A 26,664-nucleotide genomic window follows, 5' to 3' on the forward strand; every position below is an offset into this window, starting at 1 on the left:
ACTTCTCAAAAGGATACTCCGACCTCCGATGGCTAAGAGCGGTCTCCATCGAAACATCAGAACACAAAGAAGAATATTATGCTGATAGATGAGACACTCCAAGACAAGGTAGAGCGGACTCATCAGGACATTGGCATGACATTCAGAATGTCAATCCGATAGCTGATATGCGACCCGAATGCAAAAAAGGTGACTTCATCAGGTCATCAGCCTATCGTTCCACAAGTCACCTCGATAGCCGAAGTTACCCTTATGACCAAAGTCAACTTCGTTGGGTCATCGGGATGAATTCAAACCTGCTATTCTGATATCCGATAGAGGAAGAATACATCGGCAAGAGTCATGCCGATAGAGCTCACAAAATCCTTCATACTGTTTCATCGGCAAGACTTAACCCGATCAGTATGGACTATTATCAAGTGAATTAGAGGCACATATTCCAACAGTATCTTTATCTCTTTTCTTTAAATTGATTCTACTATCTGGGTTTTTTGTGGGGGTGAAAATACCGAAACAAGGGTCTAACGGAGGAAAACATCTAAACACAACCCCCAACATTTTCTCTCTTTTCTTGTGTGCAGGTTTGTGATCGAGGGAGAGAACTCACCTTGTAGGAGGCTTCAATCATGGATTGATTGTAAGTTGAACCTTCACCCTCTCTCATTTTCTTTTAGCTATTCACATTCTATACTTATTATTTTACTTATTGTGATGTTGTTATTTTGGTTGTACTATCATCTTCGTATTTACTGTATGGTCTTTGTACTCTATTTGCATTTTCATCCCAAAATAGAGGCTTAGTAGAGTCATCCAGGAGTTCTGTTTGTAGTTCATTTATTTAGTTTTGTACTTTTCATCCCTTGGCTCACCTTTAGCACCAGTTTAAGTGTGGTAGAGCAAAGGTTGGTATGCTCCTTGGAGTTCATCACTTCGCGGGTAACAAATCCCTTCCTATACAGAGTTTTTTTAGTTTGAGCTAGTAAAAGTAGCAAGCCCCTTGTTTAACAAGCCTATTGACCACTTTTCTTACATAACACTATCATGGTGTGACTTTAGAGACTTTGGGAACTGATAAATTTGTAGGTCTATTATTTCATTGAGGAGAGGTTAGGTAGATTTGCCAAACTTATATTGTATTATGTCATTTAGGCCATCAACAATTGTATATGTTGAATTTGAACCCTAATATTGCAAACCCTAGTTCCAACCACAAAACTCTAGATCTATGCAATAAAATTCTATGACACATCAATGAAGAACCATCAAATATGAAAAATCATAAAATAACTCAAATGATACCTTCACACATTCACATGGGTTTGATCTTCACTGTTCTCCTATCTCCATTGATCTTGCTTTTGATACAATGCTCTTAGATTTTTATGCTTGCACAAGAGCTTAATGGCGAACAAATGTGGTTGTGATGATGTAACTTTATTGTAGGATAAAGTCAATTCAGCAGAATGTAAGTATCCTCCTAGTTTGATTCTATGAAAAAAGCGGGGAAGAAGCCTCTTATATAGAGAATATCTTAACAACTAAGAGATAGGATTAAGAGGTGGGATAAAAGATGGCCAACTAAGATTGAAGGGTAGGTAGAGGAAATAATAAAATAAAGGAGTAGTTAAGATAATTGAGGGGGAAACTGGAAATGTTAAATGAATGAATTAAATAAATTAAATAACTTATTTAATTAATATAGGCAGGCCACATAAGTTAAATAAAAAATATATTTATTTAATTTGGGAAAAAAATTTAAATAAATAAATATTTATTTACATTAGGATAGGAAAAGGCAAAGGCTTAGAAGAGGATAAGTGAATTAATTAAACAAATACAAATTCATTTAATTAATATAAGAAAAGGGGCAAATTTAATAAATAAAAATATTGATTTAATTAGGCTAGGACAATTTTAGGTGTCTACAACAATAAGTAATGTGTGATGGTTGTCATAGGAGTGTTATGGAGCTACACTATCATCAATAGCTATGTCAAAGTTCCTAGTGATATGAGGAACTAAACCATGCAACTTATTGGGAATTCTCATGGTTGCCCTTTGAGCAAAGCATATTCTAGTTTGTTGGTTGAAAAATTTGTAAACTTGTGAGGTTTACAAATTAGTGGTTTCAGCCACAATACATGAGATTGAATCTCTCATAATTATAAGGGAAGGATCCCCTTTGCTTATTACTCTAACTTTCTCAAAACAAAATTTTATTTAATAATCCTATTCTAAACTTGAGTGTTATGCCATCTCATTCCCCTTTTTCATAATAGATGTTTATCCTTTTCTCTCTTTTCAGAAAGGATATTACAATTTAGAGTAATAATGATTTAAACAACTTCTAAATTCCTAAGAAATAACCTAGGAGCATATGCATGAAATTTACAAATAAAGGAGAAAAGTTTCTATGAAAGCACAAAGTCTTCCATTGCTTCTCGAGATGTGAAAATAATAATGAAGCTCAAAGTCTTCAGCACACTATTATCTTGTCAACTTTTTTCTAATAAATTCTATAGCCCCAAAAAATCTCTTTAAAATGCCAAAATAATGCTCAAAGTCTTCATAATTCTATTTATCATACAACTGAATAAACTAAAACTTAAGTTCATATACTTTCTACAAGACAACAAGGTAAAGCTCAAAGTCTTAATGATGCTATCCTCCAACAACTCCTATTCTACCAATTCTGAAATGTAGCACAAAATCTACACAACCAAATTTGTTCTACTCTTTCACAATATTCATACAAGACTGCTTTTACTCAATCAATTCAATTACCATAACAAGAATGACGTAAGAACACTCTCACCATAGAACACAATGAACTCAACACAAAGTTTGATTGCTAAATATGTTGTCTTTATTGATTGAATTTAAAAAATCATAAATGAACTCAAAGTTTCACTTTCTTTTTACTTTAGCATAGTCTAGTTGCATAAAGACAAAATATATATCATTACAAAGAGCTCCCTCATAGATATAGGAGATGGGATATGAGAAAAAATAGAAAAAAACTTAACTATGACTAAGTCAAGAGGAGAGTTTGAATTGACTTAGGACTTATGCAATCCTACATACAAAAATATCTATACAAAATGACACTTAAAGTGTCCACTGGAATTACAAAATGACACTAAACTAGAAATGCATAAAAATAACTAAGTGTCTAGATCTCTATCATGAACATCATCATCTCCATTTTTCTTCAAAAAATATTCAAACTTTTGGAGAGAAGCTTGTATTTTTTAGCCTTTTGGGTTATCAGTATGGTCTGAGATGACTTGAGATCATGAGATTAAGTCTGCCAAATTGGAGTAGTTTTCTTTAGATTTCTTCAAGATAGATCCTAGACTATCCAAGATTACTTGGATATCCATCAATTTGTCAATTGATGAGAGAGTGAAATATGCTCTCTCAACCTCAGCCTAAACAAGCAAGCTAAACTCTTGTATGGCCGGATCTAGGGGTAGTAGCTTGCGATATTGATCAAGCAAGTCACAAGGAAGTTCATCATCCTTGTTAGTGATCCTTTTCCCTATCTTCTCACCTAGGCCTTTTGCTTCATGTAGATCTTCAATTAGATTATCTATAACCTCCATATGATGCTTTAGAAACTCCTTGTACTGAACATACATTTTCGTAGAAGAAATCACATCATTGTCAACCAAAACATCTAGAGAGAAATCCTTGAGCTTTGTCCAGGCATACAAATTCTTTTCATGTGTAGTCATTTCCTCAAAGAAGACATTTAGTGTTTCATCTAATTCAAATTACAATCAATGTTGCATCTAACTCAGATTTAACACTCTTTACATTGTTAATCAACTTATAAGCAGAACTCAAAAGGTGGGTTGCTTGACTGAGCATCCTGTCTATCCATTCACCTATTGCTCCACCTCATGAGGTAACTTGCTCATCTTGTTTTATGACATGCTCATCAAGTGATAAAGTCAATGGATCAATTACTTATGAAGGTTTCGTAATCTTAATCAACACAGTGGTGAGTTTCTCCACTTGTGCCTTAAGCTTATCTTTCTTGACCTTCTCTTCATTGTATCTTGCCACAAGAGTATCAAAAGCTAACTGAGCATCTTCCACTGTACCTTCATATATTTGTTTCCCAAGCTAAATCCTTTTAATTACATAGTCCTCTACTTGGATTTCACTTATATTTTTATCAAGAGGAGATTTGGCTACTTTTGCATATTTATTCTTAACACCATCTACCTTAACCCTTGAGATAATTTTGGCTTTCTTTATGGTCTTTGGTTTGATAAACACCAATTGACCAAAATCAAAATCATCAAGATAAATAGCTTGCTTCTTCCGCTTGGGAGTGTTAGAATGAAACCAAGGTGGTAGGATAGAGTCATCATCGGTACTTGTATCCAATGTTTAAGAAGAAGTTACTTGATATTAAATGATAATGGTTAAAATTGGAGGAGTGGAAGTCATAAAAGAAGATGGATTTTTTGTAGTTGACAGATTAGGTAGGGCCCCCATATCTGACATGAACTTGTAAAAGTCCTCAAACATCATTGTGGACACTTCAGACAAATTTGGAAAAGTGGAAAACACATTCTCAATGTTATCTTGAGGAGTATCTAAGACAACTTAATTAGTAGTAGAAGAAGCGACGACAAGAATGATCACACTAGGAGAATCTGACACATATGAGATAGTGGACCCAAATGGTACCGATTCAAAAACATGAACTTATAAAGTTACAACAACTGAGACAAGACTTGACACCTATGGAAAATGTCCCTTTGTTTCTTTAGGTTTAGTGCCCCTAGGGATCTCTGGTAGACCCTCTTCATCAAATTCTTCTTCTTCTTGCTCCTCATGATGTTGTTGTTATTGTTCAAGTTAATCCACACCAATAGGCTCATTTCTCACCCCCCTTCTTTTGGTTCTTTTTCTTTCTCCTATTGAGCACTTGAAGTAGTAGATTTTTCTTGTTCCTTCCCTTTACTCATTCCTGTTGGGACTCATTAAATTTGAGTGAACTTGAGAGGCCCAATTCAAAATTTTGCTCTGCATTTCCAAATGATCATAAAATGAGTCAGTTTGAATGGCCTAGTTAGAGAGAGGGTAAAATGAAGCCAGTTAATCATCAAAGGGTAAGGCTTTGGAAAATTGTTGTACATATTTCATTTGACCTATGAAGTGTTCTGCATCTTTCAGAATTCAGCTTGGATCAGTTGATCAAGTACCCATTTCAAGGGGTGAGCTGAAAGTGCATGTTAGGTGCAAATGCAGATTTTATTAAGTGGCCTACTTTGAGCATCTACAACTTTAGCCCAGATGATCGTCATGAAGAATTTAAAAGTGCACTGAATTATATGCATAAATGTGAGTCAACATGCCAAGTTTCAAGTCTTTATGAATCCATTTAATCAGTTTGGTAAGCTCAATCCGTTTGTAGTTTGTGTTGTTTGACAAGTCCCTGTTTCAGTTGCTAGTCAGAGCCTTGCTTTGCACATGTGTAAACTTTTCCCTGGTGAGTGTCACGTCAAAATGTTTTTTCCAGGCTATTTCTGATATAAAAGACAAGCTATGTTTCAAATTTCAAGCTCCTGCTAATCCGTTTGATCAGTTTTCAAAAGGGTTTCTTGAGCCACCTTATTCAGTGTTCCGTACTTTCATTGCCGCATCAGCTAAAGTAGCTATTTTCATGAGCGCACCATTTGCACCCAGTCAACCTTTTGGTCAAACTGAGAATTCTAAGTTCTGATATGTATTTCAAGGTACCTATGCCTCAGATTTGAGGGTCTGCGGAGATCGTTTGATATTTTTAAGAAAGACATCATAAGTTCCCCGCGCATTGACTTTATCAGGTCTGCAGTGCTGACAAAGCCAGTTGGTCATCTTTGACCATTAATATTTCTTCACTCGGGATTCATCTTGAGAAATATCTTGGCAGAGTTTATGTTTGTATATCAGAGTACACACCTGTCAGTTTGCAAAGTCCAGAAAGGTGTTTTGACCAGTTTGAAAATTACGTCTTTGCGATTAAATGCGAAAAATGTGGCGCAGGCGCCTGAAAGTTGCGAAACTTCATTTAATGATCAGAAATGGTGCCGATCGATTTTGAAGGCATGTTCAAGGTTCTTGAGGTGTTTTCAAAAGTCAGTTAAATGAAAATGAGTTTTTTTTAGTCAGACCCACTTTCCTTCTTCTTGTGTGGTATGGTGTATGAGGAAGCTCAAAAAATCTCCAAGCAAATGCATATGGCAGGTTTGAATACCAAGCACCCTCTCTTGCGCAATGGCCAAGGAGCATTCAGAAAATTTTAGGTAAAATGCAATTAGCAGGTGTAATGCAAATTCTCCCCTCTGCGTGGATGGTGAAAAGGCCATTGAAACTTCCAAGTGATGCAATTGGCAGGTGCATAGCTTGCATGGTATATGGTATAGATCACGTTAAAACCTTCTGCGTGGAGTTTGGAGAGCTAATGAAACTCCAGATAAATGCCATTGGCAGTTGCAAAGCCAGTTCTTCGATGCCGTGTGTTCTACGTGACGAGTATAAACCCCCAGCTCTCCTACGTGGATCCTCTGCATGTAATGGAGAAAGCATTGAAACATTTCAACAAATGCACATGGCAGGCATAGTGCCAACTCCATTGCCTTTATCATCTCCTCCTTCTCCATGGTGTATGGAGAGCGCAAAACATGAGGTAAAAGGAAATGAAACTTTCAATCAAATGCAAATGAGCAAAGGCACCATTAAAACACTCTGCAAAAACCTTAAAAAATGCAGTTCTAGGCTAAAACGCATTATCCCACATTGGCTGTGGAGGGGAAAATTATGTTATTTAAATATAAGGCCCCACAAAAGTATAGTGTCAAAGCCTCAAGGGCTTTTGACGCATGGTGCCGGTTGGGCGCCCAGTGGACCCCACATGCACGGGCGTGAATTGCGAGGCGACCGAATAGATAGCTGGCGACCAGGTGGACTCCACGTATGCACAGTTCCCGAGGCAGACAAATTTTGTAGAGGAAGAACGAATTAACAAGTGAGCAGGTTTGCAACAAATCAACGATTGGCCTTGTTTCACAAGCCAAAGATGCTCGAAAGATAGCCTTCGCGAAATGGTAAAGATCGCATAGGTTGAAGAAGATTTGACGGTCATCGTTGTTTTGAAAGCCAAAGATGCACTCCAGTTACCCTTCGCGAAATGGTGAAAGATGAGGTGGCAGGTGAGTTGGTGGATCCCGCAGAGGTGGCAATGACATGGCCGACAAGTGGCAGTCCAGTGGTGGTGACGAGGTGGACAAGTGGCAAATGAGTGAGGTGGCAAAAAGTGGACCCTGTCAGCAAATCATAGGTCACCACGTGGCAGGGCGTCAAGAGTAAAATGGTGAAAAATCAATGTTAACTGTATAGTCATGACTATAGTGGTAAAATCAAAAAACTTAAATGATGATCTGCTTCAAAGATTAAATTCGCCTGAGGGGTATTTTTTGGCCAAATATGCAAGTATTATATATCACCGGAAAGCTCTCGGAATGAGGAATGAAGTTATGGAATTAGTTTCAACAAATATGAGATATTTTGAGAGCTGTTTACATGGGAAGGAGAAAGAAAAATATTTAGTTGGAGAAAGGGGACACTTGGCAATGTGTTATGCAGACCTAATCTTTTTCCCTCTTTTTATTCTCATTTCTTCTCAATTGCAAGGGTTCCAGAAATTTGGAGAAATGCTCCATTTTTTCATGGTTTCCAATTCTGAGTTTTCTTCAAGATTGTACAGGGCAATGTCCTTTTCCATAGAATAGAGTATGATTCATTCTATAGGTGTTTTTTTTTGCAGGTTCTTGTGTATGTAAGGCATGCACAAATTCACACAAAATTTGTTTTTGAAATGTATCTTTATTTTATTCAAATCCGATTCTTAAGGAGGATCAAGTTTGTCATGAGCAGTTGTGTCTATGAGTGTAATGCTTGTTTGTAGGTAATCTTCAAGGAAGATTTTAAACTCTATGAGCAAACGTTAATAAAATAGGGTTCATGTTTCTGGATCTAATATTTTCTGTGGATAAGCTTAGTAATGCATTTATGCAAGAATATTTCATGATGAAGATGGATTTGCAATGAGTGTTTTCATTTGTAGTTTGATGTATGACTCTGTTGCCCTTGGATAAGGCACTGGTCTTGCAGATTTTGGGGTTTTCTTAGAGATTTTAAAATCAAATCAGAATATCTACCTTTTTTTTATGTTATGTGGAAATGTTCCACCTATTTCATATTCAAACCTGTTTGATTTGTCAATGCAGATTTAACCTATCTATAGTACCCTCATTGTTTTAAACCTTTTATGAGATCTATCTGTGTTTATTGATGCTGCTGTATGTGTGTATTGGGTCTGAGTAAATGCATCAAAGGTATACCCACCTAGGTTTTTGATGCAGAGCATCCACACCCACACACATAAGCCCTAAACCTTTTAGGAATCTACTTCACATTGTAGAGGTTTCACAATGCTTAAACACTTCCCCTTATGAAGGTTTTCCATAATATTTAATAAAACTCCACACATATTGCTCTTGCGTATGAACTCAATCATACCTTCTAGACCAACTAGGATAGGTTTCTTGGCATTTGACGACAAAACCTTGAGATTTCCACACACTCTCTCAAGACTCCTACCAACCCTTAATTATCAAACACCATGTACTCTGATCCAACCCTCAACATGTACAAAAGGTTACTGTTAAACAAGAAGTTACTGGCCTCTTTGGCACATGCTCACTCAAAGATAAATAAATTTTATAATTGAATATATTTTTCAGATCTCTCTAGTAGGAATATATAATCCTTTGGTATAAAAAACATATCAAAAAATTAGAAAGATCAAACAGTTAAATATAGAGATATTGACCCCGTATCGGGACTGCATTTTCTTATGACAGTCAAACCTTCCTGAGAAAAAATTTCAGCCACTTTCATGCCTCAAACCATGTGCAAACCTATCATGGAACCCCACAACAATAATGGAATGATAATTTACATAATATTACATGTTTCCACCAATTTGTGTGGCTTGATCAACCAGGAACAAAAAGATATAGCATTATCTTTGTCTCGGTTTGCCTCAGTTCTGGGTTTTGACAATTTTGAGAGAACTTATTGTATCTTTGACAAAACAATACCAAATGACATGAAAACTGAAGGAAATGAAAGGTAATTTACTATTCTTAAACCTTCAAACCATGCTAATGAACCTTCAATACATAGCAATGGTGAAAACTAACAAATTGCAGACTGAATGTGAGGAAAGTTAAGGAAAAACACAGAATGTGCAAGGAAACCACTTACTATTATTGCCAAAACATCAATTTCGAGAATTACATCTTTTGAGGAGTGTTTTCACCATATTTATAGAATTATAAGGATTCCCAACCAACCAACCAACTATAACCACCCAAAACTAACCTTTTTGCAAATGTTGTCAAGCAACTTTGAAAAGTTGCATTGACATCATTTCTTGCTTTTTGACAAATTTTGGTTTATTGTACTTCTTGATCATCCAATACCCCAAATAGGTTAAATAACATGTTCTAACATTAAAAATGACACAAAATAATCCCCACAACCTTGATATTGTCATTTTGACTTGTTTTGACCACTAGGCCCTATGTGAGCAATTTGACAATATTCAGGACATATGACACAACTGACTCAACCTTTAAATTTTATTGGCACTATTGGCCTTATTACATCATGTTGGGTCTAGATAGAGATTATTTTAACCAAAAAAACAAAACTAAATAATGCCCCACATATGGGCCCTTGAAGGGATGAGGTGCTCCTGCACCAGTTTTGCAGAGCTTGAAGTGTAGAAGGATTCATATCCTTGTTATGTTGTCCAAGCCCTGAAGTTTTCATAGATTGAAATTGATCTATTTCATAGATCAATTGCAGGTGTATTTGGGTTAACCAGTTTTGGTGAACAACAAAAATGTTGACTCTGCTAGGGAATAAATGGATTTAAATGTTTGATTGATAAGGTTAGAAATTGAATGTATTCCTCGTCCTGTCAATTTTATATCCAACCAGTCTGTCCATTGTATATGCACAGAGTTGAAAGTGATTTTATGGTGAAGAGAGTGTTCATTATTCTGGATCTGTAGAATGATATGTTATTTCATGTCATATTTTATGAAGGAGTAACAGTAAATTTATATTTTTGAGTTGTGAGCAAGTCCTTGCAGGTGTATGCAATTTTTTTCCCAATTCCTTATTGGGTGGCGACTCCATGGTTCATACTAGTGTTGAATGTCTATGCAATTAGTATTGCATAACATTTTATGGTTTTATATATAGTGCAGAGATATGGGTTATCACTGCTAATGCAGATTTACACATAAATTCTTCATCATAAAAGTTTTATAAAAAAGTGCAGTATAAAGATACACATAGATTTGGTGTTGATTTTCCCAGACCTATATGTTTGTGGCCTGGAGTGAATTGGTTGCAGCGAGATTGAAGGAGAAAATAGAGAATTAAATATGTGTTGAATGACATTCTACTGTTCAAAATTATTCCTCTATGCAAGAGGTGGCGACTCTGAGGTAAAAGATCATGCTGAAAGTGGAAGTTAATCTTCAGATCTACAAGTATTACAACTGCAAATATCCAGGTACTTTCAGAAGTTTCAATGCAAGACATTTCTTCTGAAAATTTGAATGAGTAATATAGTTTTCCCATTAAGTGAACAACACTAGTAAAGGGGGAAAGAGAGGAAGTACAAGTCCATTTGCATATCTATTTTGCTGAAGTTCCAACATATATGTTCTTTCATAGTATGAAAATTTGGAGAAACTTTATGTCAAGCAATGTTATGAATAGATTTGAATGATGATATGTGCTTGAAGTGTTTCATTGTTCTATCCAAGGTTGTGCAATTATTTGTGAGAGTAAGAAGAAATGTGTAGTGAAGTTTTTCAGCCTTGTGTATTTCCACATATGACCATGCCTAGTAAAGTGTCACAACCATGTAATAGGAAAAGTTTCAGCATGAAGTATTATGCTGCTCTAAATTTCAAAGATATTCCGGGTTACCCAAATCTTATACCCATAGAAATTAGAAAGTATTTGCCAATATTTAGTGGGAAGAAATCAGAATCAACATGTCAACATTTGAAAAGATTTTCAGATTTGATGGGAAAGTTTGAAGTTTGTCAAGAAGATGTGTGCATGAAGTTATTTGTCCAGTCACTGAAAGAGGATGAAAGGGATTGATTCTCTTTCTTGCCAGCAAATCATATTTCCTCATGGGAAGAATTAATTTCAGACTTCATAGACCAATTTGCTGAAAAGGTGAGTGATTATGATATGCTGAGAGAATTCATGTACATACAAATCAGGGAAGATGAATTGGTACCAACATTTAATACCAGGTTTTCACAAACATTGTCTAAAATTTTCAGCAAGTATAAGTTTGATGATAAAGTATGTTTGGAAATTTATATGAGTGCCTTTGACAAGAAGATGGGTTTCTTATTGAGAAACAGAGAACCCAAAACTCTACATGAAGCTTTTAACATAGCTAGGGACATTGAAAATAACTTAAAATTTGGGATCTCAAAGAGATTTGTGTCTGTTGCTGTTTCTTGTCAAAACACCTTCAATGGTGAAAGTAAATGTGAAGCCGAGCAAAACATTCCTTGTCAAAATATGTCTAGCCCTGATGTTCCAAATGGTTTTGCTGATATATGTGATTCAAATTTAAATGAGAGTCAAGAATCTCTGCTGTCAATGACGGCTGTCTCTTACAGTAATGATGGGATGATCAGTGGGAAATTTTGTGATAATGTTGTTATAGAGATAGATATATATGAAGGATATGTGCCATTTGATTTGTATGTTGGTTATGCTGATTATGTGGCTGCAAATCATGAAGTGAATCATGCATCTCTCAAGGATAATGATAATGAAAACAATGATGGTGATGACCATTGGTATTTACATGCTGCTGATGTATTTGAAGTTGAAGTACCAAATACCGAGGGATCATTAAGTGTTGCTGATTATGTGAATGATGATAATGATACAATATGTTCAAACAAAGAAGTTACTAATGAACCCATGATTTTGTTACACAAGGATGTGCAATATGATAAAAATCAAGATTTGATTAAGTCTGATAAAACTGAAAATGAAATTGTGGATGATGTTGATAGTGTTTTCAATGCAAGTATACCCAGCGATGAATGTGTTTCAAAATGGAGTGGTGCTGCTTATTATGAGGACTCTGAGTTCGATTTTCAGCACTTTGAAGGTATACAAATGAACAATGAAGATCAATTTCAGAACAAGAGTGGTTTTGACACAAGTTTTTTATCTTCTTATGATCAGAAAATGAATGCCAATTATGCAGCTGAGGATGCCTATGAGAGTTCTTATTGTTCATCTTGTGAAGATGATATAAGGGGAGACCAAGTTATATATCTCAATCGTGAATCTGAAAATGAAAGTATTTTTGAAGATAAAAACATATTTAAAAGTGCAGATAATGTTTTATTTTCAGATTTAAGTGAACCTATATTTGAATGTTTTCAAAATTTGAAGTACCACGAAGAGAATGTGAATGTTGATGGTATGCTTGAACGAGATATGGAGTTCTTTGTCTTCAATATAAATGTTCATGGTGTTGACCTCATTGATGAAAATGGTGAAGTTTCCCCTTGTGTTGAACAAATTTTTGATGCTCATGAAATTACCAACAATAGTAACATGTGTTGTAATAATTTACTTCATGATGAAGGTCATGGATTGTGTGATGATTACTTCAAACCACAAATGGAAGTTTTTTAGGTGGATGTAAGTCTGAATGAGAAAGACTTAGCTGAGGATTTTCTTCAGCCAGAGGTATGCATTTTTTTCCATGAATGGGATATTGAGAATGTAGATGTATTGAGTTTGATGAACAAGGATAGTATAGAGTGTGATCAGCATAGTGAAGTATCACATATGGACCAAAATGTTTATGTTCCTTGTTTGTATCATTTGGTTAGTAATGTCCCTCATTCTATGAATTTAAATGATAATAAGGCATGTGCTGATGAGAACTACAGTGGTGAGAATGAATGCTTTATTTTTGAAATTCAGCATGATGATGCCCTTGCAAAGGATAGAGTTGATTGGGATAGTGAAATGTATGGCAGCTTGTGGGAAGGACTCTATAGTGATTTGTCTCATGATTTTACCTTTGTTGAAATAGTGTGTGATTACAAAGTTCAAAATCAGGCAAAAAGTGTGCACACCAGATGTTGTAGTAATGATATGAAAGAGGTTCATTATAAGGATTATGCTCAGTTGTTGTTGAAAGGTACCTTTGTTTGGATCATAATGTCAGGTGATGAGAATCAAATTTTTGACAGAGGTAAATGCTAAGATTGTTTGGGCCAGTTTATAATCAGTCGTAAGTATGTTTGTATATTTTGTACAGTTGCTTTGTTTCAGTTGTGTGGTTTTCAATAAAGTGCCTTGCTTTTTGGGTAGAATAAGGAACCTTTTGTTTTTTAGAAGAGAGAAGAGGGTGATCCGTTTTGGGTGGTCTGCTTTACCATAGATTCTGAATTCTTGTGTTGATCTTGCAATCAACCATCCCCAGTCAGAGCCACTGTTGGGACTCATTAAATTTAAGTGAATTTGAGAGGCCCAATTCAAAATTTTTCTCTACATTTCCAAATGATCATAAAATGAGTTAGTTTGAATGGCCTAGTTAGAGAGAGGGTAAAATGAAGCCAATTAATCATCAAGGGGTAAGGATTTGGAAACTTGTTGTATACCTTTCATTTGACCTATAAAGTGTTCTACAACTTTCAAAATTCAATTTGGATTAGTTGATCAATTACCCATTTCAAGGGGTGAGCTGAAAGTGCATGTTAGGTGCAAATGCATATTTTATTAAGTGGCCTACTTTGAGCGTCTACAACTTTATCCCAGATGATCATCATGAAGAATTTCAAAGTGCACTAAATTCTATGCATAAATGTGAGTCAACATGCCAAGTTTCAAGTCTTTATGAATCCATTTGCTCAGTTTGGTAAGCTCAATCCGTTTGTAGTTTGTGTTGTTTGACAAGTCCCTGTTTCAATTGCTAGTTAGAGCCCTGCTTTGCACATGTGTAAAAGTTGCCCCGGTGAGTGTCATGTCAAAATGTTTTTTCTGGGTTATTTCTGATATAAAAGACAAGCTATGTTTCAAATTTCAAGCTCCTGCCAATCCGTTTGATCAGTTTTCAAAAGGGTTTCTTGAGCCACCTTATTTAGTGTTCCGTACTTTCATTGCCACATCAATTAAAGTAGCTATTTTCATGAGCGCGCCATTTGCACCCAATCAACCTTTTGGTCAAACTGAGCATTCTAAGTTTTGATATGTATTTCAAGGTACCTATGCCTCAGATTTGAGGGTTTGCAGAGATCGTTTGATATTTTTAAGAAAGGCATCATAAGTTCCTTGCGCATTGACTTTATCAGGTCCGTAGTGCTGACAAAGCCAGTTGGTCATCTTTGACCATTAATATTTCTTCACTCGGGATTCGTATTGAGAAACAACTTGGCAGAGTTTATGTTTGTATATCAGAGTACACGCCTGTCAGTTTGCAAAGTCTAGAAAGGTGTTTTGACCAATTTGAAAATTACGTCTTTGTGATTAAATGTGAAAATGTGGCGCAGGCGCCTGAAAGTCGTGAAACTCCGTTTAATGATCAGAAAATGGTGTCGATCGATCCCGAAGGCATGTTCAAGGTTCCTAAGATGTTTTCAAAGGTTAGTTGCATGAAAATGATTTTTTTTTAGTCGGACCCACTTTAGGGCCTGACCTGGCTCATGCCCATGCATTAATTTTATGGTAAAGTGTTCTTCATGCATGCTAAATGCATATCACCATCAATTCGGTCCTCATCATGATCCTTTATGTTTTGGTTGGTATGGCTAGACAAATCAAAGAAAGATTTCTTCACCAGTGGGACAATGAGAGGTGACTTCATTTTATTTGTCGTAAATGAATTGATGGACATATAGCTGAAATGCTAATATGTAAGCCATTATTAGTTGAAGGCAGGAATGTTTCGTTTTATTAAGCTAAATTTATTTTATATTGAAATTGGCATGTGAAATTCCAAAGCCAGTGCAAGCTGATGGTATGGGTAAGAAGACCATATAAATTTGAAACTAATGAAGTTGGTAGATGTAAATGCTAATCCACCGACTTCTGTCAGTCCCCCTACTGTGAGATTGAGGGAAATAGAAGATTTCAAAGCAAATGCACTTGGTAGATGGAAATCCCAAACCCACAGCCCTTGCTATCATCTCTCCTCTGTGTGTCAGGTGAAATGGAGGGTGATGGAAGAAACTCCAACAAATATGCTAGTAGGTGTAGTTCCAAACATTCCAGCCTTGCCTGCATCCTCACTACCATGAACGTGGTGTTTGAAAAGTGCAATTAAAATCTTCTAATGTAGATGCCATTGGTATTTCCAAATTCCAGTCAACATCCCTCTCCTACACGCTATGGTAAAAGGGCAGGGCTAAGCGTGAGAATTTCAGACAAATGCACATGGCAGGCTTAATGCTAACATGCTCCCTGCGTGGTGTAGAGCATTGACCTCTCACGTAGTTGAATTAGCAATAAAAACCTTCAAGCAGATGCATATGGCATAGAAGGTGGATGAGACACTAATGAAACTTCTACAAATGCATTTTGGCAGGTGTGAAACAGCTAAAACCCACGGTGTACAGGCTAGTTCCTCCTTCCTGCATGGTATGGTGTATGAGGAAGCTCAGAAAATCTCCAAGCAAATGCATATGGTAGGTTTGAATGCCAAGCACCCTCTCCTGCGCAATGGCCAAGAGGCATTTAGAAAATTTTAGGTAAAATGCAATTAGCAGGTGTAATGCAAATTCTCCCCTTTGCGTGGATGGTGAAAAGGCCATTGAAACTTCCAAGCGATGCAGTTGGCAGGTGCATAGCCTACGTGGTATATGGTATAGACCAAGTTAAAACCTTCCGCGTGGAGTTTGGAGAGCTAATGAAACTCCACATAAATGCCATTGGTAGTTGCAAAGCCAGTTCTCCCCCGCCATGTGTTTTGCGTGATGAGTATAAACCCCCAACTCTCCTGCGTGGATCCTCTGCATGCAATGGAGAAGGCATTGAAACATTTCAGCAAATGCACATGGTAGACATAGTGCCAACTCCATCGCCTTTATCATCTCCTCCTTCTACGTGGTGTATGGAGAGCGCAGAACATGAGGTAAAAGGAAATGAAACTTTCAATCAAATGCAAATGAGCAAAGGCACCATTAAAACACTCTGCAAAAACCTTAAAAAATGCAGTTCCAGGCTAAAACACATTATCCCACATTGGCTGTGGAGGGGAAAATTATGGTATTTAAATATAAGGCTCCACACAAGTATAGTGTCAAAGCCTCAAGGGCTTTTGATGCATGGTGTCGGTTGGGTGCCTAGTGGACCCCACGCGCGCAGACGCGAATCCTGAGGCGGTTGAATAGACAACTGGCGACTAGGTGGACCCCATGATTTATTAGAGGTAGGATGAATTAACAAGTGAGCAAGTTTGTAGCAGATCGATGAATGGCATTGTTTCGCAAGCCAAAGATGCTCGAAAGATAGCCTTCATGAAATGGCGAAATGGTAAAGGTCACGCAGGTTGAAGAAGATCCGATGGTCATTGCAATTTTGCAAGCCAAAGATGCACGTGAGTTACCCTTCACGAAATGGCGAAAGATGAGGTGGCAGGTGAGCTAGTGGATCCCGCAGAGGTGGCGATGACGTGACCGACAAGTGGCAGTCCAGTGGCGGTGATGAGGTGGACAAGTGGCAGATGAGTGAGGTGGCAAAAAGTGGACCCCGTCAGGGACTCATAGGTCGCCACGTGGGAGGGCGTCAGGAGTAAAATGGTGAAAAACCAAAGTTAAATGTATAGTCATGACTATAGTAGTGGTAAAATCAAAAAATTTAAATGATGATCTGCTTTCAAGGTTAAATTCCCCTAAGGGGTATTTTTTTGCCAAATATGCAAGTATTATATATCACCGGAAAGCTCTTAGAATGAGGAATGCAGTAATGCAATTAGTTTCAACAAATATAAGATATTTTGAGAGAAGTTTCCATGGGAAGGAGGAAGGAAAATATTCAATTGGAGAAAGGGGACACTTGGCAATGTGTTATGCAGACCTAATCTTTTTCCCTCCTCTTTTTATTCTCATTTCTTCTCAATTGTAAGGGTTCCAGAAATTTGGAGAAATGCTCCATTTTTTCATGGTTTCCAATTCTGAGTTTTCTTCAATATTGTAAGGGGCAATGTCCTTTTCCATAGAATAGAGTATGATTCATGCTATAGGTGTTATTTGTTGCAGGTTCTTGTGTATGTAAGACATGCACAAATTCGCACAGAATTTGTCTTTGAAATGTATCTTCATTTTATTCAAATCTCATTCTTAAGGAGGATCGAGTTTGTCATGAGCAGTTGTGTCTGTGAGTGTAATGATTGTTTGTAGGTAATCTTCAAGGAAGATTTTAAACTCTGTGAACAAACATTAATAAAATAGGGTTCATGTTTCTGGATCTGATATTTTCTGTGGATAAGCTTAGTAATGCATTTATGCAAGGCATTAATGCAGGAATATTTCATGATGAAGATGGATTTGTAATGAGTGTTTTCATTTGTAGTCTGATGTATGACTCTGTTGCCCTTGGATAAGGCACCGGTCTTGCAGATTTTGGGGTTTTCTTAGAGATTTTAAAATCAAATAAGAATATCTACCTTTTTTTATGTTATGTGGAAATGTTCCACCTATCTCATATTCAAACCTGTTTGAGTTGTCAATACAGATTTAACCTATCTACAATACCCTCATTGTTTTGAGCCTTTTATGAGATCTATCTGTGTTTATTGATGTTGTCCTATGTGTGTATTGGGTCTAAGTAAATGCATCAAAGGTATACCCACCTAGGTTTTGCAGAGCCTGAAGTGTAGAAGGATTCATATCTTTGTTATGTTGTCCAAGGCCTGAAGTTTTCATAGATTGAAATTGGATATTTCATATCAATTGCAGGTGTATTTGGGTTAACCAGTTTTGTTGAACAATAATTCCTATAGTGAACTTGTATTTGGGAGCCTTGGGCGAAGCAACAAGATCTTGTCTATTCTTTGTTCTTAGTTCTGACCTTTTCCCAAAAGGTCAAACAATATCATCCTTTTATCCAGTGACAAATGGATTCAATTAGATTCCTTTCTACATCAGCCAAAAATTTGTATTTGCAATAATTCGTTAAAATCTAGCTCTTATAGAAACCACTCCCTTTTGAGACCATTGGATAAGAGGAAGAGGTGTATTGGCAATTTTCTTTCTTTCATACATAGGATCTAGGATATTACCATCATCAATCAAGTTCTCAGGAACATCTACTAAGTTGAGATTGACTATTTGATCCTTAGTGAGGCAATAGAACTCAATTTTGCTGATATCTTCCCCAGTTCTACAATTTGCCCAAATATCCTCAATTCTGTGAACATGAGTATATCTCTTTTTCAGTTTGTTCTTCATACCTCTATAATTAAAATTACTTCTGGACTTGAATTGTTTCATTGTCACTCTTCTCATTTCATCTTCCATAGCTCTTGCCTTGAAAATTGAATTGATAGAGTACCTTCCAATGGATAATGTGAATTTAAAACCTGTTTTATGAGAGCCTGATTGTTTTTCATATACCACCACCATTTGCCTTGCCAACTCCATTAGAACAATCTTGTTAGGTGTGTACCTTGGTAGGATGAAAGGTTCATCATGATAACATGCTATATTTAGATAGTGAAGGTAGGAAATTGCAAGAACATACACCCATATTGATCAATGACCTCCCAAGCTTCATCAAAAAATCTATTCCTTTCAAGATTCTCGTCAAACATGCACATATAGGAGCAAAAGAAGGCATCATTAATTCTTTTGAAATGATGTAAAATTTCTTTAAGAGTTTATTGGGAATAGTGTTTCCAAACTGGGACTTGTCTTCTATCTCCATCTTAAGATAAACCCGTGAAATTCCTCATAGCAGCATCAACATACACCAAGTAGGAAGTCATATAGAACTTAAAAGCGAGAGGTACCTTAGTGAGTTACTTACACAAGGCATCACTGATTTGCTTACCCCAGAAGATCTTTTTATTGTTTTATCTAATGATATGAATGTATTGATACATCCATTCATAATAAGTATTGAAAGTAGGAAGCCCTTTACTTTGTTGAGAAGAGTAATCAAGCCATTCACTTCCTTCTTGAAATCACTTTGATGGAAGGTCTAGGGTCATCTGGCAGTTTTAGGCTTGAGAGTATTCAACCAATTATCATTAATGTTCTTTCTGTATTTATCTAATTGTTTCTCATAATAGGCCTCAATAGATTTTATATCTATATATACATATTACTCTATACTTGGACACTTGAACAATGAACCAAAGAAATATTCATTCAACATGATCACCTTCTTTCCATCTTCATCTTTCACACTTCGACTTACAAGATCAAAATGATTAGCCACCGCGAGCACAAATTTTGGATCCCGAGCTGACATAGGAAAATCTGCAACCATATGAATAGTGCTATTAATGGTGGATTCCATTAGATAGTAGTGTGGATTGCATAATAATGTTTCATTGTTGTATTATTGTATTATTGTGTGAGGTGGACATGGAATTATATTGTAATATCATATTGTATTGTTTCACGTAGGAGCATCTAGATAGACGTGCAACATGTAGAGGTTCCCTTGGAATATTCTTGTAACCACTTGATGAGTTGTATTGATACATTGGTATTATTATATTGTATTTATTTAATATTGGGGAATATAATTGTGATGAAGTAGCCAATATTAAATGTGGGTCAAGGGTAGGTAGGGAAAATATTATATTTTATTGTCACAAGGTTTTGGGCACATGGTTTTGATGTACTACCACTTGGTGGTTTTATGGGAGCTTGTGTTTATGAAAGAAACCACAAGGGTAGTTGTTTGGGTTAACTAGATTAGCATTTGTGAAGAAGGAAGCATGGCATGGGATGTGTGGATTCATGCTTGGTCACATAGAGTGCTTGGTTATGACTGAGTTTTCAAAGGCTTTCCATAGTTGTATTGTAATGGACACATTGCTAATAATACTTGGTGGATGATGCTTTTGGAGGTTGGGGTTTTCCCTCATGAGGGTATATCTTGCATCACATTTTCATGGGTATGTTGTCTATTCTTTGCATATGGCTTCTATGTGTTGATTTGATTAAAATTTAAATTGGGTTATGTGGAAATTGTCATAAAGATGGCTGCAAGTTTCCTTACAAGTGGTATCAAAGCTATTGGTTTAATGGTTGTTTTAACCCTAGTTGAAATCCATGAATGCATGAAAGAATGAAAACACAAGGCAAGATATATGGTTTTGCAGGTTGTTATTGCAAATCTATGTTATTTGGGTTTGTTGTTATGATGGGTTGTTTGCAGATTTGGGGTTTGATGTATTTGGTCAATCCAGGGCATCATTGAAAATTTGCTTTGAATGAGGGTTTTGGGGGTGAACTTTCATAAATGGCCCCATGGGATAAAACAAACCTCATGGATGGATTCAGGTTGGCTGAGAGACGAAAAATAATATATAATTAGATCTATTTTGGTGACTATTGAAAAGATTGCAATTTTTTTTTTGTTTTGGGGCCTCGATGACCGTCAATTTTTTTTGTTTTTAAAATCCACAAATAATCCACAAAATTTTGCCATATAAGGAAATTGGACTTTTTCTTCCAACTGGCATAACTTTCACTCGAGCAGTTCATTTTTCAACTTCTTATACTCGTTGGAGAGGTGATTCTGAGCACTACTGTTTGATATAGGTTTGGTTCAGTGATTTTTTTTTTTGACATGTTTTGGGAGCCTGAAAGTCTGATACTCTCTTTGATGCAATTTTGGTCACATCTTTTGCATACATAATCAGTTTCTTGATTTTGAATAGGCATTGGAGAGGGTGTCCAGTGTACTTCAGTTTGGTGATGTTATTGTATCAATTTAATGAGTATGGAGAGGTTTAAAAATGTATTTCAGAGTTGGACTTTGATGGCTACAAGTGCATAGTTTATTCCTGGTTTGAGGACATGATTGGACTTAGTTTGAGACTTGTAGTTTTATGTGGGTGACAATTGGATGCAGGTAATGATTATGGTGTCATGGATATGCAGGTACATGTTTTGCATTGGCATGACATAGTCATGTTTGTGGTGATTTGGTTTGATGTTTGGAGGTTGTTGATGATCTCCTTGATGCTTATTTAGTTCCTTTGACTATGGTACTAGTTTGTGGACATGTTTGGCAAATCAGTTTGGATGGTGATTTGGTGTTTGATTCATGGTTGTCTACTAGGATTAATCTCTTTGATATCTCAGTTTGCAGTTTACTAATGTGATGATGAGTTTGCATGTTCAATGATTGGGCCTACGAGTTATATAGGTTGTGGATTAGCTACCCATTCACTTGCAGTGGGATGACTCAGATGTGGACTATCTATATCCACCAGGTTTGATTCATTGTGGTGCATACTTGTTATTTGACCTTGTTTGTGGTCATTTGTGCATTAGTATGGTTGTTTTGAGATGAGAGGATGGATGATGTTTTTAGTACCTAGACAGTTGGATTTGGGACTTGTAGCATGCATTTGATCATGATGTCATGATATCTTGGTTATTTATTTGATTGCACTTTCAGTGGGAGATTTTGACAGTGATGAGTTGGCGGTGTAGGATTTATTTATGATTGGTGGTTTGCTGGTGGTGGTTGTATCTTCTTGATATAAAGTTCATGGCTTACTTGTTATTATTGACATTTCAGTTGAAGACCTGGATGTTATTCATGTAGGAGATGGTTGTCACGATGCCATGTGTGACTCGGTATCATGGTTCTGTGGGAGTTGTTGGCAGTGATGTGTATTCACCACTGGATGGTGGATGATCTTCTTTATGTGCAGATGTTGGAGGATGCCTTAGATCCTATTTTTGAAGAAGGGTTCTCTTGCATTTGCGGGTACACTGTTAGGAGATGTTTGCATCTTGAGGACTCACAAAGTTCTTGGTATAGATGTTGTTTTATGCTTTCATTTGACATGTTTATCCTTATTTTTTGTATGGATTATATTATGTCATGGTACACTCTTGATATGCATTTAGAGTTTTGGCATGATATGGTTATTTGATATGTTCATATGGAGCATGTTATCTCTTTGAGATGGATTATATCATGTTGTCATGTTTATGTTCCTGATTCAGTCATTGGAGCTTTGAGATTGATCTTGGCAGTTCTCTTTGTATTGGGCACATGATCATTTTCTTGATTACTTCATGGTGGTTCTATGTTGCATTTGGAATTTGGCATGGATTGATTGGTTACAAGTGCTCATGGATACATGAAGATGTAGGTGATGTTGGTATTCTCTTGTGATTAGAGATATGTGTTGGGATGGTTGGTTGTTTCAGTAGGAAGTCTAAGGAGCATTCACCTGGTATGGATTTGAGAGGAGATTGTTCTTAGTGTGAGTCTTGATGACTTGGATATCTTGATGAGCATTCTCATTCCCTACTCTTGGTCTACTTGGCGGTTTACTACTTGAGAGGTATTGCCCATTATTTCCTTTCAGGTGCATTATGTTTATGCTTACTTTCATAGATATAGATCTTAAGCTATGGATATGTTTAGATCTTGAGGGTTCATTTGAGAGATGTATGCCATTGGTTATCTCCTTGTGCATTTGAGTTATTATTATGATGGTGGCAATAATTGATATTAGTTTGGGAGATGGTTTATTGGGAATATTCCCTAGGCTTGGGAATAGATATTTAGTTTGGTCTTCTTGGTTATCAGAGGATTAATATATCCATGTTGATTACATGTTATATATGTTGGTTTAGTCCAAGGGATTGAACGGTGTTTGGGTGTTGTTATGATTTTCATGTGGGGTTTTATTGAGGAGATCATACTTGACATAGTTAACATTTAGAGGTGTGTGTAGAAGGACATACTACATGATTTGATTTGTAGTGTTTCTCTCTGTGTTTCGGTTATCTTCCTGGATGTTCTTATTCACATTATATTGGTTGGAAGTTTTTTGGAGCTATGTGTTTACTTGTTTTGTGTTCATGTGTTGTCATGTGGGAGATGACATAGTGGTTACTTTATCTCTCTCTTTTGTTGGTGTGAAGAACATGGGAGAATGTTGGAAACATGGTGTGAGAGTGATACTTATAGGTTATCAGTTTACATGATGTTCATATTGATGTGGATGTTCTTGATACTACATGGTTACACTTCTATGATATGTTGTTAGTGGATTCATTTTTTATATTGGCATTACCTATGCAGTGGGAGTTCCTTGGTGTACATGTGTGGTAGGTATTGCACTTGGGGCTTATGGTTGCATGTTATAGGTTACATATGTTGATGAGATGTTATTCACTTGGTTTGTATGACTTTGAGGCATGTACAGTTGATGTGTTATCACTTGATGTGGGTGTTATTTTAGCTATGTAAATAACTACCTTTGCATTGGATACCTTTGAATTAGTATTTGTGTTTGGATATCAGTTGGTGCATGACTTATAATTTATTGCAAAAGATTGTGTGGCTTTATCTTTGGATGTCATTTTCATGTCCAATGGTAGTGGCACAATGGAGGGTGGGAGAATTCATGAGATGGTGGTCACTTTGTTTCTTGTTGCAGGTATCTTGATGGAGCACATGGAGCTCTTGGATTCCATGATGGTATATGTGCGTGGAGAGATTAGTCTCTTGTTCATGTGACAAATTACTTATTGGCTCTTATGCAATGTATACAACAAGTGGGAGAATGTTGGGAAAATGGTGTTGTACACCTTGCATAATTTTTTTTCATTTTTGTATTATTTTATTATTGTGTGAGGTGGACATGGAATTATACTGTAATATCATATTGTATTGTGGCACCTAGGAGCACCTAGATGGACGTGCAACATGTAGAGATTTCCTTGGAATATTCTTGTAGCCACTTGATGAGTTGTATTGATACATTGGTATTACTATATTGTATTTATTTAATATTGGGGAGTGCAATTGTGATGAAGTAGCCAATATTAAATGTGGGTCAAGGGTAGGTAGGAAAAATATTATATTTTATTGTCACAAGGTTTTGGGCACATGGTTTTGATGTAATACCCCTTGGTGGTTTTGTGGGAGCTTGTGTTTATAAAAGCAACCACAAGGATAGTTGTTTGGGTTAGCCAGATTAGCATTTATGAAGAAGGAAACATGGAATGGGATGTGTGAATTCATGCTTTGTCACATGGAGTGCTTGGTTATGGCTGGGTTTTCGAATGCTTTCCATAGTTGTATTGTAATGGATGCTTTGCTGATAATACATGGTGGATGATGCTTTTAGAGGCGGGGTTTTCCCTCATGAGGGTTTTCCCAGGGTATATCTTGTGTCACATTTTCATGGGTATGTTGTCTATTCTTTTCATATTTCTTCTATGTGTTGATTTGATTAAAATCTGAATTGGGTTATGTGGAAATTGTCATAAAGAAGGCTGCAAGTTTCCTTACATCGACTTGCCTCAGAAACTCATCAATATCAACATGGCCTATTTTAGTGTCCCTGATGCTTGTGATATTTGAAACCATTGCAGATGGTGGAAAGACTGTATGAGGGTCTTGTTTATTTAACTGCATTATCTTCTTTCCTAGATATGTGATGCAGGAGCATCCCCGGTTCATAGCAATCTTGCATCAGCCAAAAATATTTCCTTTCTGTTTTGCTTTCTGTTTGCAGTTTCAACATTTCTTTCTGTGTGTCCTGGATTTGGCTAACTGAAACCTGTGGAGTTGGATTTTTCTTGAAGACTTGATCATATTTATTATTCCAAAACCATGGATCATTCAGATCATTTTCCGGCAAGTTATCGCTACCGATTTCCAAGACAGTTTTCTGTCACTGGTTGCCTAGACCTATTTGCATTGGTGATCTACTAGATCCCTTTTGTAGCTTACATAGCCTTGAGAATTGATTCTAATGTTCCTTAGCATATGGCTGACCTTTTCTCATGATCTACACTTCATCCATTGGATTTTCTGAAGGAATTTCTTTGGCAGAGGCTGACCTTGTTGGTTTTGCACGTTAAGTCTTGTTCTTCAGGTTTTGATCCCTTTTTGGGCCGACCCAGTCTTGTTGGATTGTATAAATAATTGTAATAGAGAATTAGTATGTAATCAAGAATTTAGACTGAGCATAGAAGATAGATCTTAAGATTTGAGGTCCCGATTGTGATCTGTTCTATATTTTGAGCTTGTTTTAGCAGGCCTGTGAGCCAGTTTTTGTAACCCGGTTGTTACCGGTTGGTTGTAATTAGTTTTTATGATATAATTCAATTTGTTCTACATTACCTCCATCATGTACTTGTGTTTCTGTTGTGTTTACTCTTATTGACCGGTCTAGACTGATCTCTTTGAGGTCCCTCCTAGCCGGTGACTGCTTCAAGTTGTATTAGAGTGAGCTTTCATTCCAGAGATTGCGTTGTCCTAAGAATTTTGTTATAGGGTGGTGGACTGTGGATCCGTCCTACAACTGCAGAGGACTGGCTTAAAGATGGCTTGAAGAGGAACTAGGAATGGTGGAGTGCGTGGGAATGCAAACCTTGTTGTGATGGAAATGTTTTGAGGAATAATAGTCCGGTTGGAAGTTGTGGAGACAACCCAGAGAAGAGGCCGACATATTGAAGATGTAAGTGAAGATGAAGGAGAAGAATCCTTGATAGAACAAGTAAACCCACTAGCGGTTGATCCGGATGAGGAAAGGTTTTTGAGGGTTTTGAGTAGGGAAAATACTAAACCTCATTTTACCCCATCAGAATATGATGGAAAGTTGGATTTAGATGAATTGATGGATTGGATCTTAGAGATGGAGAAATATTTTAATTTTGAAAACACTGCAGAAGAAAGGAAGGTGAAATATGCTTGTACCCAGTTGAAAGGCCATGCATCTCTTTGGTGGGAGCATTTGCAGGTTGATAGACAAGAAGAGGTAAAGAGAAGATCAAGACATGGGATCATATGGTTGCTAAGTCAAAATCAAAATTTATGCCAACTGATTATCAAATAAATCTGTTATGGAAGTTGCAGAATTTGAGACAAAAGGAATCTAGTGTGAAGGAATACACCGAAGCATTTTAAAAGTTGAATATCAAATCCAGACATGTTGATGATGAAGTTGAACAAGTTGCAAGATATTTGAATGGACTGTGGGTGTCTATACAAGATGAAATTAGTTTGATCAAATTACAGAGTGTTGAAGAGGCTTACCAGTATGCCCTGAAGGCAGAACAAAAGCTAAACAAAAGACATGAGTAGAGGTAGAGAGGTAAGGGTGGAAGGTTTTTTGGAGGAAGATTTCAATGAGGAAGAGGATATACTGGAGGTAGAGGAACTTGTGAAGAGTAGAACAAGGACAAATAAGTGAGCAAAGAAGATGATTCATACTGGAAAGATAATAGAAATTTCTACCGGAGGAGAGAACCAGATGGCTACCAGAATGAGAATTTTGGAAGAGATGATAGAAGACAAGAC

Source organism: Cryptomeria japonica, chromosome 3, assembly GCF_030272615.1.
Source record: "Cryptomeria japonica chromosome 3, Sugi_1.0, whole genome shotgun sequence".
NCBI classification, from domain to species: domain Eukaryota; kingdom Viridiplantae; phylum Streptophyta; class Pinopsida; order Cupressales; family Cupressaceae; genus Cryptomeria; species Cryptomeria japonica.